At 39.5% G+C, this 17,035-nt stretch overlaps 1 protein-coding gene across 2 annotated transcripts in view; it reads right to left on the reverse strand.

The window, feature by feature from the left end:
* RSU1 (Ras suppressor protein 1) overlaps positions 1–17,035 on the reverse strand; it is a 180,642-nt gene that overhangs the window by 69,951 nt on the left and 93,656 nt on the right. Inside the window, exon 9 of one of the 2 annotated variants that reach the window (XR_006289061.1) lies at positions 1,298–1,457. The exons of the other annotated variant lie outside the window; for it this stretch is intronic. The gene's annotated coding sequence lies outside the window, so the exon portion shown is untranslated. The remainder of the gene's footprint in view (positions 1–1,297; positions 1,458–17,035) is intronic. 2 annotated transcript variants of the gene reach the window in all.

Raw genomic sequence — 17,035 nt, forward strand, 5'->3', positions numbered from 1 at the left:
CATACACTGCACTTCCTCATATTCCCTCTGCATCAGTCAATTAACTTCTAGGCAGTAGATCAATTGTTGAGACAAATCATACAACAAACTAGTAGGACATTTAAAAACAAAGCTAAAACCGTTGTCTAAATTCTACAGGTTACCAAAGCCAAAGATAAATATCCACAAGAACAATGTATAATACACAACAGCCAAAGGAATCAAGAAATAACCAAACAGAATGTATTCCAAGGATTAGGAGACAACGTACAAGAGTGAAGAATGAAATGCTTGGAATCACAAATCCAGGAACTGGGGATCAGGAAAGTCTGAGACCTTCTCAAAGAAACTCTCAATTATTAAGTACATGAAATAATACTGTGCTGTATCTGTAAAGCACTGCACATAAGCAGAGAGTGAGCAAGACCCAACCAATACATATAAAAATATTCTTGTACTAAACCTAATAGGAATAGTAAATTATTTTAATTTACATTGTGTTAATAAAAAGTCAAAGGATGGGATTTTCAAAAGCACTTATGGTAGGGAAAGAGCCTGAGACATAAGCCCTTGCATCAGAGGCCTGATATGAGGCAGGACCTGCTCACAGCATTTGGCAAAAACAGGGCTGATATTGCAAAAATACACATTTTTAAGAAGTGTTAAGCACAAAGTACTTACACAAACATTTTGATATCACGTGGTACCAGAACATCCCAATATCAAGGATGGTACAAAAACATTCCACAAGGATAACAAGAACACACTGATCCCTCCTAAGAGATAAGGTTAGGATAACAGTACGCAATAAAGATGTTTTAATCAAACCAACACATACAAGGTGATGGGTAATAACTAGCCATGTCAGGAGGCACTACTAACTATGTCAGAGGCAGTACTAAACTTGTATGTATCAGGGTATAAAGATGTATCTCAGAAGAAGTATCTTTGTCCAGCTGACAGGGGAATGGAAAGTCCTGCCATGTCTTAGTATCCTCGTAGAGTTTGCCAGGTGCTATTACCATGCTCTGTCGACAATAAACCTGGTCTGGTGTCTGTCCCTTAATGAATCTTGTAGTCATTGGGTGATTCACTCGAAGTCTGCAGTGCCGGCTGTCTGCGCAGAGCTGGGGCAGCAAGCAGGAAAAAACACCCCCCCCCCCCCCGCCCGCCCAAGCATCTAACCACAGCACTCAATCTTAAGTTTAACTCTGCTTGTACTGAAGTCTATAATTAACTTCAATGGGAGCAGAGTTAGGCCCAGGCTGAGCACTTTTGAAAATCTTATGCAAAATGTAGTTTAGTAAAGACCACTTACTGTTACTGTAATAAGATATTCCAAGCTGTGTAGCGATGGACATCGCTATTTCTCAGGTCGTCAAAGCACAGAATGAAACATTAATAGCATGATGATTTCTGTCACAATACACCTTTCTCCCTCTCACAGTACCGAAGTGCAGAATATCTATTGCAGTTAACTATGAAAGTCACAGATTAAATTGTTAAAGTTCTATACCAGATTTTACAGGATTTACAGAATTAAGCTGACATGAAATAAATACACACACATGACTATATCCAGTTCCCAAAAAAGAAAAGATTAAAAACAAGACCCTGTACAAAGGAAATAGTTTTGTCAATATGACTACTATTTTCACGGAGTTACAAAATACTCCAAAATGCTGATAGTAGCACAATACACAATATACAATACTGTGCACTGATAGTAGCACAGTAGTACAAAATGCTGATAGTAGCATTAGATACAAGACAAAAGCATGTAGTCTTGAATAATCCTTTGCATGCCACTTTGTTCATGCTATTAAGATGCTAGTTGTTTCTTTGATTTATCCGATAATAAATTTTTGATGACTAGTAAGTCTCATAAAATGGCTCTGGTGCTGACATACATTGATTAATAAGTCTGAAGAATCGAAACTGTCAGGAATTCATGTGGAAGAGTAAATTACTGCCAAACATATATTAGATATTCCATAAAATACAGAATATAAAAGGTTGATTTGGTAATTTAATCTTGCATCAATTTACTTGATATAATTTATATTCAGAATCATCACTGTCAACCCTTTGCATATCTTTCCTTTTTAAAATCAACATTAGAGTAAATCTTGATTTGGGACACTCAGGATTGAAGAGAAGAAAAAATATTAAATGCAATAATCAAAGCTCACATTCACAATTTAGTTTGGAAATCAAGTTCACTTCAGGAGATTAAGAAAATTGCCTTTGCAGCATTTCAGTTTTCATGTTTAAAACCCATCTTGTGTGCTACAATCCTAATTCTATACCACATCCAAATCCCCCTCTCTGAATTCACAGAGACAATTTGCATCTGTTAGCCCTTGCATGTGACCTGTCACCAAACACTTTGGGGGGGTGGGGGGGGGGAGTAGAGAGACTGGCTGGAGAACCATGCAGTTACAGATTCATTGGCCTTACCCTCTCCCTCTGTGTTTGGGTGTAGCAAGCCCTGCAGAACTATGCTTAATGGCATGCAAGGAATATAGATTTGGGTGTAAGGGAATGGGTTCTGGAAATCCTCCGTCTACAAAGTGAAATTGCACCAGTAGTGCCATGAAGCGAAGGTAGTATTTGCTCCCATTACTTTTGCATAGGTTTATCAATTCTTATTTTCCTGTGCCTTCCTTACAGCATTCTGTGTTACAGAGTTTCGTCCAGAGATATACATTTCTAGGATTGAAAGTCTATCTACCTATCCATTCACGTACTGAGTTTATAGACAATAAAAGGATTCACGACATCACTGTTCCCAGTTCAGTGCAAAGTATGTTGCTGTTCACATCTAACACTGAAGTTAAACTTCATATTTTTTGCCAGCAGTTTTAAGAGGACTAATATTCTTCCATGTATTATTGCTTTGGTATATTTGGAGCAACTGAAATGGTCAGTGCTCTAAATAATTCTACTTCCAGTTTATGCCCCTGTACACTCACCTCAGACTAATTTCCCTCATCAATGACTCAACCAAATGTAACAAAGAGGAGAAACTGTGAGATATTTTCTTCCAGGGTTGTTTGAAATTAATTGGCTTTCAGTACACTAGACCTGCAGGGTTAAAATACTCACGTGACAAAGCATCAAGGGAGAAAAATGGTATTTCGTGGCTAGACTCAAAAGGATTTGACTGACCAGGAACTATACCAGTTCTGAATGGTAAGATGTTTATTGTTTAGCTGGAGGAAAGCATTAAGAATGGGAGTGGGTAGTGGGGAAGGAAATGTGTCTTATATTGTAGCATCTTGTGAAGTTAAGAAACTTTTTTTCTTGAAAAATTGAATCTTTGTAAGATCAAATATATACTATAAAATTTAAATTTTAGTATAATGTTTCTGGTCACAGCCATTTTCGGCATTGTGCCTTTGATATTATAAAGGACTGTAAATAACATAAAACTGACTGCAGAGATACCGGCTAAAATAAAAAATTAGGACTTTTTGTAAGTGGAATCAAAGGTTGAACTGGAAGTGAGACCAACAAATTACACTGGAGATCATTTCCACTTAAGCGTCTCACTGGATAAAAAGTTGATAAAACCTTCCATAAAATTAGACTGCTCTAGCTACCTGATAGCCCTCAACAGTAAACCAAAAAAAAAACCTGCTAAGGATCACACAAAAACCTCAAACAATGCTAGACTGAAATAAGAAACTGGAGCTCAATAAAAAGCCAGCATGTAATAAAACAAGATATTACTGCGTAGAGAATAGAAACTGCAGACAGTTCTGTTTGATTATAAAAGCGCCACTTTTTAATTTATCTCTCAAATAAAAACAGCAAATGTGTACAGTTGAGTTGCAAAGAACCTATACAAAAAGGAAACCAAGAAAGCAAGCCAACTGGATTTTGAAGATTACAAGGAGTTAATTTTACCAGTATCTAATGTTACCTGTGTTAATTTCTGTGGCATGCTCCTTAGTCTCTAACAAATAATGTTTTCCACATTAGCTTCCCCCTCTCTGCTTGCTTTGCCTGCCATGGTCTATTTTATCCTCCAAGTATTTGAGTGTTAAGGATTTCCCCTATTCCACCTTATACTTTGTTAACCACCATAATGACCAGGTATTGTGGTCACCATCGTTTGACAAGGGAAGGTTAGATGAGGCACCGTTCGAAGTATGTGGGTAAAGATCCTTAATCAGCTGCACTGCTAATGAGCAATTATTGACACTCCTTCAACTGAATGTATTATTTCTCTGGATAGTCAGGAGGGAAGGCTGGGAGGGGGCCTTGACTCCCTTAGAGTAGTAAGCTCTCTGGCAAACTGCCAGACTCACCAGGACCGCTACCACCAGAGCAGTGGGCCATATGTGGGCCTTACAGACATAAAACTACGGATTATGGCCAGAAGGGACCATTAGAGCATCTAGTCGGACTTCCTGCAGATTACAGGATATTAAATTTCATCCTGTTACCACTGTCTTGAACAACTTGTGTCTCTGGATGATTATCTTTAGCCAGAAAGGCATCCATTCTTGATCTGAAGACATCAAGTGATGGAGAATCAACCACTTCCCTTGGTAGTTTGTTCCAATGGTTAATCACCCTCACTGTTAAAAATGTGTGTCTTATTTCTAATTTGACTTTGTCTGTTTTCAGCTTCCAGCCTTTAGTTCTCATTATGCCTTTCTGTGTTAGATTAAAAAGCTTTCCAGGATACAATCACCCATTGTGATGGTATGGCCTTAGTTTCTAGATGTGTAACTTTGCATTTGGCAGCATTAAAACACATTTGGTTTGAATGGGCCCACTTTACCAATCTATCTAGATCACTCTGTATGACTGTCCTGTCCCCATTATGGTTTACCACTCCACCAATTTTATCAGCAGTGATTTTATATTTACTTTAGGATCATTGATGGAAATGTTGAACAGTGTCAGGCCTACTACAGATCCCTGCAGAACCCCACTAGAAACATCCACATTTAACTATGAATCCCCATCAGTAGCTAATTTTAGAGATCTGTCAGCCAGTTCTGAATCCATTTAACATGTACTTTACTGATATTGTATACTGTTAATTTTTAAAATCAGAATGTCATGCAATACTTAAGTCAAATGCCTTGCAAAAATCTAAGTACATTAGACCTACAGAGCTACCTTTATCAACCAAACCTGTAATCTCAAAGAATGAAATCAGGTTTGTTTGACAAGGGCTATTTTCCAGAAAAGCATGTTTACTAGCACTGATTATATTTCTGTCCTTTAATTTATGTCTTAACTGAATCCTGTATCAGCTTTTTCATTGTTTTGCCCAGTACTAATGTCAGGTATCTATAGGCTGCTTAGCCTGAGTCATTCCACTTGCCCTTTTTGAATACAGGCACTCTTCCTGTTTTCTGGAATTTCCCTAGTATTTCAAGATTTATTAAAAAATGATCAGTAGGCCAGACATCTCCACATCCAACTCTTTTAGGGACTCTTCAGTACAAGTTATCCGGGCCAGCTCATTTAGAAATGTTTATTCCTCTCAGACACTGTTCAGCATCTTCAGTGGGTACTAATGGACTGGAGAATACTGCTGGACATCAATCTTGGGCAAAATAATGGAGCAGCTGATATGGGACTCAACAACAAATTAAAGGACGATAATGTAAATCAACACAGATTTATAGAAAATAGATCCTGTCTAACTTGAATTTTTCTTGTATGAGATTAAGTTTGGTTGATAAAGGTAATAGCGTCGATACAATATACTTAGACTTTTGTAAGGCCTTTGAGTTGGTACCATACAATATTTTGATTTAAAAACTGGAATGATTTAAAATCAACATGGTACATATTACATGGATTAAAAACTGGGTGATAGGGCCTAAAAATGCAACTGCAAACGGAATAGTCATCAACCAGGTGTGTTCCTTGGGGGTCTCACAGGGATCTGTTTTTGGTCCTTTGCTATTTAACTTTTTTTTATCAATTACCTAGAAGAAAACATCTACAAACTATATCAGTGATGATTTTATAAATGCAAATATTGGAAGAGTGGTAAATAATGAAGAGGGTAGGTCACTCATTCAGTATGATCTGGATCATTTGGTAAACTGGGCACAAGCAGCCAATATGCATTTTAATACAGCTAAATATAAGAAGTATACATCTAGGAACAAAGAATGTAGATCATACTTACATGATATTAACTCTATCCTGGGAAGCAGTTACACAGAAAAAGGGACTTTTGGGGGTGGGGGGGGGGGGGGAGGAGGGAGGGGAATGGACTGAAATGGAATGGAATCAGTTGAACATAAACTCCCAGTGTGCCGCTGTGACCAGAAGAGCTAATTTGATTCTGGAATGCACTAATAGGGGAATCTCAAGTAGGAGCAGTGAGGTTATTTTATCTCTATATTTGGCACTGCTGCGACCACTGCTGCAATGCTGTACCCGGTTCTGGTGCCCACAGTTCAAGAAGGATGTTGGAAATGTACAGGGAGATGTCAGCAAACCAGTAAAGGGCCTGAAACCATGATGGCTTATTGCTAAAAGCAGCCAAGTCAGCAGGCTTAGCTTATCCAAAGAAGGAGGGGAGAGGGTTTTAGGTGCCACAGAAAGGGCAGCTTGACCCCGCATCCTTTCTGATAAGAATTGTGTTGAAGTTGCTGATACATGCATTTTAGAAGAGCAGGATGTGCTCCAGGAATGTATATTGGGGCCTCAAGGCTGCAAACTCTGGAAAAACCCACACCTGGTTAATCAATAATCAGAAGGAGCCTCTTGCTTTCCCATTGGAACTACTTGCTTAACAAGTTTTCTTTAAGGGACATGTCATTCTATTACTAATGTATATATAAGGGGGAAAAGTTTGAGGTAGTGGGACTCTTCGGGACTGGACTCTCCCTCTGGATGCATCTTGCGTTCCCCACTGGCCACTCGAGAACCACACTCAGCTTTGGTAATTGTCAAGGGTTGGGGGTGTTTTACTAACCTGTTGCGGACGTGTGTAAGTAAAGTTTAGCTTTAAGTGAAAGCACTCTTGTGTTGTCCTGTTTGTGCCAGCCATCTATCGGTCGGACGGCCGTGTCTCCCCGATTTATTTCCTGACACAATCTCGCACAGAGTGACAGTTACCAAGAGCTTTGGGTTGAAAGAACCCCAGGTAACAGAAAGGGTTCAAAGAAGAGCCACAAGAATGATTAAAGAATTAGAAAACATGTCATACAGCAATAGACTCAAAGAACTTAATCTATTTAGCTTAATGAAGCGAAGGTTAAAGGGCAACTTGATTACAGTCTAAGTATCTATTTGGAGAAAAAATATTTAATAATGGGGTCTTCAATCTAGCAGAGAGGTATAACACTCCAAAGGCTGGAAGTTGAAGCTAGACAAATTCAGAGTGGAAATAAGGCTCTTTGTTTAAAAACAAACAAAAAAAACAGTGAGGGTAATTAACCATTGGAACAATTGACCAAGGTTCACTGTGGATTCTCCACCCAGTTCGATGTTTTTCTAAAAGACAGATTGTAGGAATTTTTGGGGGGTGGAGAGGATGTTCTATGGCTCTGTTATACAAGAGGTCAGTCTAGATGATCACAATGGTTCCTTCTGGCCTTGGAATCTATAAATCATCTTCATAAGATCTGAATACACCATCCTACTACTTTCCAAATACACAACAAATATTTATTATTGAACAAGTCTTCCTTTTCTGCAGCATTATTAACTATTAGCTGAAAAGCCATGTTGTTGCATGGGTGTGACAGTTGGACCAAATAATCCATCTGTGCAATCTACCTCATACAACTACTGCAACTGTTGCATGCAAATTAGCCGTAAAGGTAGCGACTGGTCGAGTTACTTCCGATATCACAGTGGTCTAATCTCTTGGCATGGCACACAAGATACATGCTTTAACTGTACCTGTACACTGCACAGGTATAATTCGTAAAGGTAAATGGCTGAGAACTTAAAAACTGGACAGTTATAGACCACGAATCCCACTGATGACTGAACCTGGTAATATCATAGATAAATAGTTCTCATCCATGTCTGTAGCTGTTTCCATTGCTTCACACTGACAACACACATTCTAGGCTTTAGAGTGACACACAGACTAGAGTGACAATCCTGAAATCTTATACAGATTTTATCATCTGCATCTAATAATGGGCCTATGCCATTGCTAGGATTTCTTTTGTTCCTAATACACATAAAATACTCATTTTTCTTTGCCCTGCCAGCCATGGACTTTCCCCTGATGTCTTTAGCCTCCCTTATCAATTTGCTACACTTCATAATGTCTAAATTATATTGATTGCTATCTATTCCCCGCCTTTCTCCCTCACATTTGTTATATACCTTTTTATTTCTAATCACGGTCTTCATTTTGCCTAAAAGACTATTCTGGTTTAGTGGCAAAGTTGTCCTCTTGACTGTGGAACTGTGGCTTTCAGACCATCTAATAAACTTTCCTTACGAGCTCCCAATTTTCATTCACATTTTGTCTGTCTAAACTGACCTTGGAGACCCTTGCTTGAGGAACAGATATAGGTGGACTGGAAAATAGACGGGACTACTAAATAGGGGACTAAAGAGTCTGCTTTGAAGGTAGGAGACACACATTTGTACCATGTCTAGGTCTCTGGGTTGCCCTAATTCAGCTCTAATTACTACCCAGTCTATCTGTAGTATTGCATAATATTCTAAGTTTCAAAATGAATTTATATTTCATAAAAAAGATAATGGTAGCATCAGTAACATGACCAATATTTATACGCGTAATATCTATATCTGTCATCTATATCAATGATAGCTCAATTTTTATTAGGTATAGATCTTTGTGTATAAATTCAAATATACACACATACTTCCCGTTTATCTTTTAGAATGGGTTCCAAGCTATGTCAGGGGAGAGTTACACATTAGCATGTAAATGTTGTCTCAAGATGTCAGGAGTTTGAATCATCTATTGTCTCTGTTGGAAATAATGTACTAATATATTTATAAATTTTGAAAATATAGCCAATGAATAAAAACACAATCAGAATATGATGCAATGCATTCAAATAAAATATACCATGCTGTGCTTTTGATACAGCAGAATAAAAGAGTGACATTTTTAGAGAATGAAAGTGATTTCCTCCATCTCAAGCTGCTTACTGCATACGCTAAAAAAGAACAGTTTGTTGCTTACTTTAAGATCTTTACTGGTAGGACTGAAATGTACAAAACAAACTCCTTAAGAATAAAGTCCTGCTTGTATAAAGTGCCATGGGCTTGACCCTGCACATGCTGAGCAACTTTAACCTGCATTGATTTCAGCTTGCGGGAATTGCAGCACTTTGGAGAATCTGGCCCTATATAAGTCACTGAGGGTCCAACATATACAACTGAAGTTAGTAAAGTTTTGCAATTGTTTTAGAGGGGGAGCACGATCAGGTGGTAGACACATGCTTAATTTTATCCATATGAGCAGATCCACTAAAGACAATGAAACTAATTGCATTCTTACAGTTAAGTACGTGCCTATATGTTACATGAACACTTCTTTTTAACAACCTACCAGAAAAAGGTCAGTGTTAGCAAATACAGTAGGGCTGTCGATTAATTGCAGTTAAATCATACGATTAACTCAAAAATTTAGATTAAAAAAATTAATAGTGATTAATTGCCGTTTTAAAATCACACCGTTAAACAGAATACCAGGTGCAATTTGATAAATATTTTGGATGTTTTTCTAGGTTTTCAAATATATTGATTTCTATTACAACACAGAATACAAAGTGTACAGTGCTCACTTTATATTTATTTCTGATTACAAATATTTGCACTGTAAAAAACAAAAGAAATAGTATTTTTCAATTCACCTCATAAGTATTGTAGTGCAATCTCTATTATGAAAGTTGAATTTACAAATGTCATTTTTTGTTACATAACTGCACTCAAAAGCAAAACAATGCAAAACTCTAGAGCGTACAAGTCCACTCAGTCCTACTTCTTGTTCAGCCAATCGCTAAGACAAACAAGTTTCTTTACATTTATGGGAGATAATGCTGCCCACTTCTTATTCACAATGTCACCAGAAAGTAAGAACAGGCGTTCACATGGAACTTCTGTAGCCGGCATTGCAAGGTATTTATGTGCCAGATATGCTAAACATTCGTATGCCCTTTCATGCTTTGGCCACCATTCCAGAGGACATGCTTCCATGCTGATGACACTCATTTAAAAAAATAATGCATTAATTACATTTGTGACTGAACTCCTTGGGGGAGAACTGCAAGTCCCCTGCTCTATTTTACCCGCATTCTGCCATATATTTCATCTTACAGTAGTCTTGGATGACGATTCAGCACGTTGTTCATTTTAAGAACACTTTCGCTGCAGATTTGACAAAAAGCAAAGAAGGTACCAAAGTGAGATTTCTAAAGATAGCTACAACACTCGACCCAAGGTTTAAGAATCTGAAGTGCCTTCCAAAATTTGAGAGGGACAAGGTGTGGAGCATGCTTTCAGAAGTCTTAAAAGAGCAACACTCCAATGCACAAACTACAGAACCCGAACAACCAAAAAAGAAAACCAACCTGCTGCTGGTGGCATCTGACTCAGAGGAAGAAAATGAATATGCATTGGTCCGCACTGCTTTGGATTGTCATTCAGATGAACCTGTCATCAGCATGGATGCATGTCCTCTGGAATGGTGGTTGAAGCATGAAGGGACATATGAATCTTTAGCGCATCTGGCATGTAAATATCTTGCGATGCTGGCTAGAACATTGCCATGCGAATGCCTGTTCTCACTTTCAGGTGACATTGTGAATGAGAAGCGGGCAGCATTATCTCCCATAAATGTAAAGAAACTTGTTTGTCTGAGTGATTGGCTGAACAAGAAATACGACTGAGTGGACTTGTAGGCTCTAGAGTTTTACACTATATTTTTGAATGCAGGTTTTTTTTTTTTTTTTTTTTTTGGAAATAATGCTACATTTGTAAGTTCAACTTTCATGATAAAGAGACTGCACTCCACTACTTGTATTAGGTGAATTGAAAAATACTATTTTTCTTTTCTTTTTTACAGTGCAAATATTTGTAATAAAAAATAATATAAAGTAGGCATTGTACACTTTGTATTCTGTATTTCAACAGAAATCAATATATTTGAAAATGTAGAAAACATCCAAAATTATTTAATTAAATGGTATTCCATTATTAAGAGCACGATCAATCAAAATTAATTTTTTTAAGTGCTTGACAGCCCTAAAATAGAGCTCTAGTTACGTCAGAAACAAAAAACAAACCAACCCATTATGCTGGGCTTTTTCTAGCAATACAAAAGCAATTGGGCTCTCAACTTCTCCAGATGGTGATTAGCTGCTAGGATATGACCTCACCATCAGCAACTATTTCTCATATCATATTGGTGTAAAAATTGATTTTGCTGTGTTACTGCTACGTCAGACATTCAACTGACAAAAATACTTAATTTTTGCAGGCAAGACCACCAACCAAATATTTCTAACCTTGTGGTAGTAGCATTCATTCTTTTCATATTTTCAACATAAATAGATGTAAGGAATATTGTGAAGAATAATTTGGAGACCAATTATATTCTATAAGTATTACTGTTTCCCAAGAAACATACAACCCAGTAACCATTTGTATCTAAGCCAAATTTCTCATGAAAGGCCATAGTAGTTAACTATTGTACAAAATCTATTACAACTAAGAGTATATAAATTGAGTTTTTATTTTATTTAACTTACTATGGAGTTTCTTCTCCCCTAATTTTACAAGTGTAATTCCTATTAAACTCCATTAATATGGTTAAATTCTTATCCTCATCTGGATTTCCAAGCATACAAAAATTTTCTACTGTAAACTCTTTGAGGCAGAGACTGTGTTCTGTGTGTCTTGCACAGTGCTACGCACATGGTTAGCATTAAACAAATTTACAACAGAACAACGGACTCCGATAAATGATATTTTGGAGTGATGTTTTTATTTAATGCATTACTTTGAACATCTTGCCAGCTTCTTTCTAGTTGCTGAAAATAAATTAGTAAAATATTATTGTCTAATACAAGCCATAAAAATCATATTTAATGAACTATGTCCATCAACTCAAGGCAGCTTGGATTTGCTTCAGTCATAAAACAGCTGGGCGATCAGGGGAGTGGTTCATTCTAAAAGCATCTAGAAAGGCGCTTTTCTTTAGGTGCTCAACTGCTTTAATGTGGATCATTTTGTTATTTCTATTAGAAATGAGGTCTTAGAACATAAGACTGAGCAAGAAGCAGTCTGCACGGGGATGGCATGTTCCAAATGCCTCTAAGTGATATAGTCTCAGCATGACATTTGTCAAGCCTCTTTCTCTGTTAAGAGTTAATAAATCCACTTTTAAAATGGCTTGCTCTCCAACCACCTTTCTTGATGGGAATGCAAGGAGTGTGACTTACTCTCCTTCACAGGTTTCAGAGTAACAGCCGTGTTAGTCTGTATTCGCAAAAAGAAAAGGAGTACTTGTGGCACCTTAGAGACTAAGTGTCTTGTCAAAGTGCTTGACTCTAAGTTGACTGGCCCATAGGGAAAAAAACCTACCTTCTAGAAACTTAACAAGAAGTGTCAGTTCTATCATAATTCTGCTTCTCTAAACTAAAGAGGTCAAACAAGGCAACAATCACCATTAGAGCAAGTGTTAAAAGGTAACTGTTTGGCTCAACAACAGCTTGAAAAATGCTGGAACTTTGAATGCTACTCTACGCAGTCAGCTCTAGCAAATTATTTAGCTTTAACTGAGATTATGCCATCAGGCAATGACTGTAATAGACACCACAATGACAACAGGAAAAATCATTCCCCTTTCTGAAGCAAGTATAAATGAACAAAGAGCAATTTCCATATATGAAGTGATCAAGTGATCATGATTAATGCCCAAAATGTACTCAAAGAACCACCTCCTGAAGAAACTACATGAAGAATGCTAGCAACTAAACCCATCCCCAAGCCTCCATCTTCTGCTTATCTGGACTTTACCACTTCTTCATCAAGTAACTAATTACCTTAATCTACTACTGACTTGCATCAGAGGCTTTTAATTCTTCATAACAGTTTCATTCACTGTTTTGTTTCAAACATTTATGACCGTCTGTACTTGCTCGAGTATATTATAACCACTAAATCATACAATACATCATGTCTTTGTCACTATTCTAGACATAAAATCCTGTGAGAATATGCTTACAACACAAAAGGTCACTTTGAACATTGACTAGAGACATGAATAAAAAATAAAACGTTTAGTTAAATCCTTCAAAGCAACAAGGCTGCCATTACCCATTAGAGCTTAGAAAGTTTTTCAGCTACTTCTCAGGTACTCACATGAGACCACACGTGGTAGTTTAATTGCAAGCACAGGACAAACAGAATCAGTGCCCAAATTCAGCCATTACCCATACTTTCAAAAATGATCATTTGCCTGGTCCTTATTCTTTATAGCCCTTACAAGGCTGTCAGCTTGGCTTAGTGACCATATTTCCATCTGTGACCAACAAAGAGAGCTGTGCTCAATGGGCCCACTGCATTTGATAGATGACCAGATCATGACATACTACCCACCTGTTAGCACAAGTCTTCCCTCAATAATGAGGGCTGAAGCATTACCTGCTATCATTTCTCATGAAGGGTAAGAAAAAATTAAAGGATATGAAAGACGCTACTAAAAAGAGCAGCTGAGTTGAGTCGTGGTGGCTAACAGGGTCGTATTTGGACATGAATAATATGATTCTTAATTTTGTATTTGGTGCCTAGATGCCATCTTGAAGTACAGTAACTCCTCGCTTAACATTGTAGTTATGTTCCTGAAAAATGTGACTAAGCGAAACGATGTTCAGCTAATCCAATTTCCTCACAAGAATTAATGTAAATAGGGGAGGTTAGGTTCCAGGGAAATTTTTTTTCACCAGACTATATATATATATATACACACACACACACACACACAGTATAAGTTTTAAACAATTTAATACTGTACATAGCAATGATGATTGTGAAGCTTGGTTGAGATGGTGAAGTCAGAGGGTGGAGGAGGGTGGGATATTTCCCAGGGAATGCTTTACTGCTAAATGATGAACTAGCACTGAGCTGAGCCCTTAAGGGTTAACACATTGACAATAATGTAGCTCTCCAAGGCAGCACAAATGGAGGGAAGGGAGACAGCATGGCAGACAGAGAGAGAGAGAGAGATGCGCATTGCCCCTTTCAGTATGCTGACCCCACTCTAAGTACATTGCCTTTTAAGTAGATGAGGAAGTTGAGACAGCAGCTGCTGCCTACAAGCTCCCTCCATCCTGAGCCCTGTCGTGTGCCCTTACTGCTCTATGGAGATGGGGTAAGCAGGGTGCAGGAGCAGGGGGGAGGGGGAAACCCTGACATTAGTCCCCCTTTTCCCTCCCCCCAGCAAGCAGGAAGCTCCCGGGAGCAGTTCCAAGGCAGAGGGCAGGAGCAGCACATGGCAGCGGGGGGAGGGACACCTGAACTGCCAGCAATTGATAGCCTGCTGGGCAGCTGCCACACAGGGAACTTAGGAGAGCGGGGAGCTGATAGGGGGGCTGCTGGTCCACCCTGGTTCCAAGCCCACACCAGCTGGCTGCAACAGGCTGCTCTTCCTGCAAGCAGTGGACAAAGCAGGCAGCTGCCAAACAACATTATAAGGGAGCACTGCACAACTTTAAACGAGCATGTTCCCTAATTGATCAGCAACGTAACAACGTTAACTGGGATGACTAAGTGACGAGTTACTGTAAGTATTAAAAATGTGCATATAGGTAGGTATGTGGATAGACATTTTAACCATAGGCACATACATTCTTCAGAAGCATTAGCCTTACACATCAGGTAGTAACTAGGGCAGGACCACTATGGAAAGGATGAAAAATGGAACTAACTTTAAAAAAAGTTTGCTTTAAAATGGCTGGTAGCCATGAGGAATCAGGGCTTGCAGCAGACTAGTCTCCAGGAAGACTCATCAACTCAACTGGCCTGCAGCAGGTTGCCTCATTAGCCATGCAACCTGACTGGCTGCGGAGGCCTGCTCTGAAGCCAGCAGCAGCTCACTGCCTTCTCAAAGCTCATACAAGCCATACTGTGCATGCTCCTGCATTACCTTGTTCCTGCTGCACCAGCCTTGCCTCCATCCTGTTCCTGCCTTGAACCCCTCCTTGCCTGCTACCCTGCTTGCTCCAGTTCCTGACCTCCGGTTTGACCCTTAGCCCTGGCTCCTGATTACAGATGCCAGCTCGAAACCTGGTTCCAGTATCCAGTTTCTGCCTTCTGGTTTGACCCTTGGCTTTGGCTCCCAACAACTGACTTTGACTCTGACCACTAGGCCTTCTGTCCACTCCAGTCACTAGGCAAGACTGCGCTCATTCTGGTCAGTTGACACATTGAGAAGCCCTCGAATTGGGGCCAGCGGCTCTCAGCGTTAGCACTGACCCTACTAAGGCCCCAGCGGAACTGGCGGATGCTATCTAGAACCTGCAGTCGCACGTAATCACCCTGTAATCGCAGACTGCGGCCCTTTAGGCACAGATTGCTCTGCTGGCTTCTCCTGCTCCACCCCTCCCAGAGCTGAAGATTCCATTGCCCAGCAAATTTAATGGAGATTGGGACAAGTTTCGGGGATTTCTGCACTATGTCAGCTCCTGTTCCTCCTATGCCCCCGATCATTCACCTCAGACCAGGCCTGTGTGGGGCTCATCTTAAATTTGTTGACTGGGGGAGCCTTGGCCTGGTCTTCCCCACTCCTGGAAGAAGTCCAACCCCCTCTTGCAACACTTAGAGGAATTCATTCAAGCTATGTCTATCATCTTTGGCGACCCCAAATGGGTGCGGAACAACAAGATAACCCTTTAGGCCTTACGGCAGGGGGCCGCCCTGTAGCCAAGTACACTGGTGAATTTCATTGTTTGGTTTCTCACATGAGGTGAAATGATGTGGCAGAGCACCACCTTTTCCACCTGGGGTTAAATGAGGTGAAGGAGGAGCTTTCCCGGATGGAGCTTCCATCCAGTTTGGACAGCCGGATTGAACTGTGCATCAAAATCCAGGATCACCTTTCAGAGCGGCGTCCTGAGCGAACCTCAAATTTCCAGAAGCTGCCACCCCCCCAGGCCTCTGACACCCCAGGCACATAGGTCTTCCTTGGCATCAGAGCTCATGCAGGCCAACCAGGTTCACCCGCACCTCTCTGATTCAGAGAAGCATCAACCCTGGGCTTTATGCTTTATCTATATTGTGAGGGACCCAGCCATCTTGCCTTGATGTGTCCCCCACAACAGGCTCAGACAGAACCAGGGCCAGAAAATGCCAGATCCCCAGTCCCATACAGATTTCAGGCTGCTAATACACACAATTTCTTCTCCTTCCTCAAACTTATGAGTGACATTATCTAAGCAGAATAACTACTTTGTATCAGTGTAAAAGTTAAACTGCCTCGGTCTATCAAATACTGTAAGGTAATTTTTAAAGTTTTCTCTTGGTTGAATGATCCAGTGGAATCAGAGTTCAATTTTGCATAAGGTTACAGACATTTATGGAGGAAACTACTACACCCACTTCTCAGCCTAGCGATTTCCTTAATGAGAAAAAAGGTACAGTACCTTGAAATATGCTGTGAAAGGAAAAAAGGGTTGGAGGAAGAGAAGCAAAAGCCTACGATTAGACAGAAAAGATGAAAATCTCATCAGGCGGAAATTAGTTTTGACATCTTTTACATTCATAGTTAGTTTGCTTTAGGATATAAAATGTCACTTGACCTGTTAACCTGACTGTGCCACCTCTTGCATTTGATTTTGTGTGGTGTAATTTGTAAGTGGAAAAATGTGTCTGCAGCAGGTCATATCTAAAGGAAACAGGTTGGCGAGGGTGGGGGTGAGGGTAAACCAGAATAAATCACAATCTCTCTCTCTCTCTTCCCCCCACCCGCCCCATGAGTCCGGGGCACAATCTCATTATTTCAAATGTTTAACAAAAGTATAGCCAATATTTTCAACACATAGTCCAAAAATCAATCATTTATACACTCAAA

The sequence above is a fragment of the Chelonia mydas genome, chromosome 2 (genome assembly GCF_015237465.2).
Source record: "Chelonia mydas isolate rCheMyd1 chromosome 2, rCheMyd1.pri.v2, whole genome shotgun sequence".
Lineage (NCBI taxonomy): Eukaryota > Metazoa > Chordata > Testudines > Cheloniidae > Chelonia > Chelonia mydas.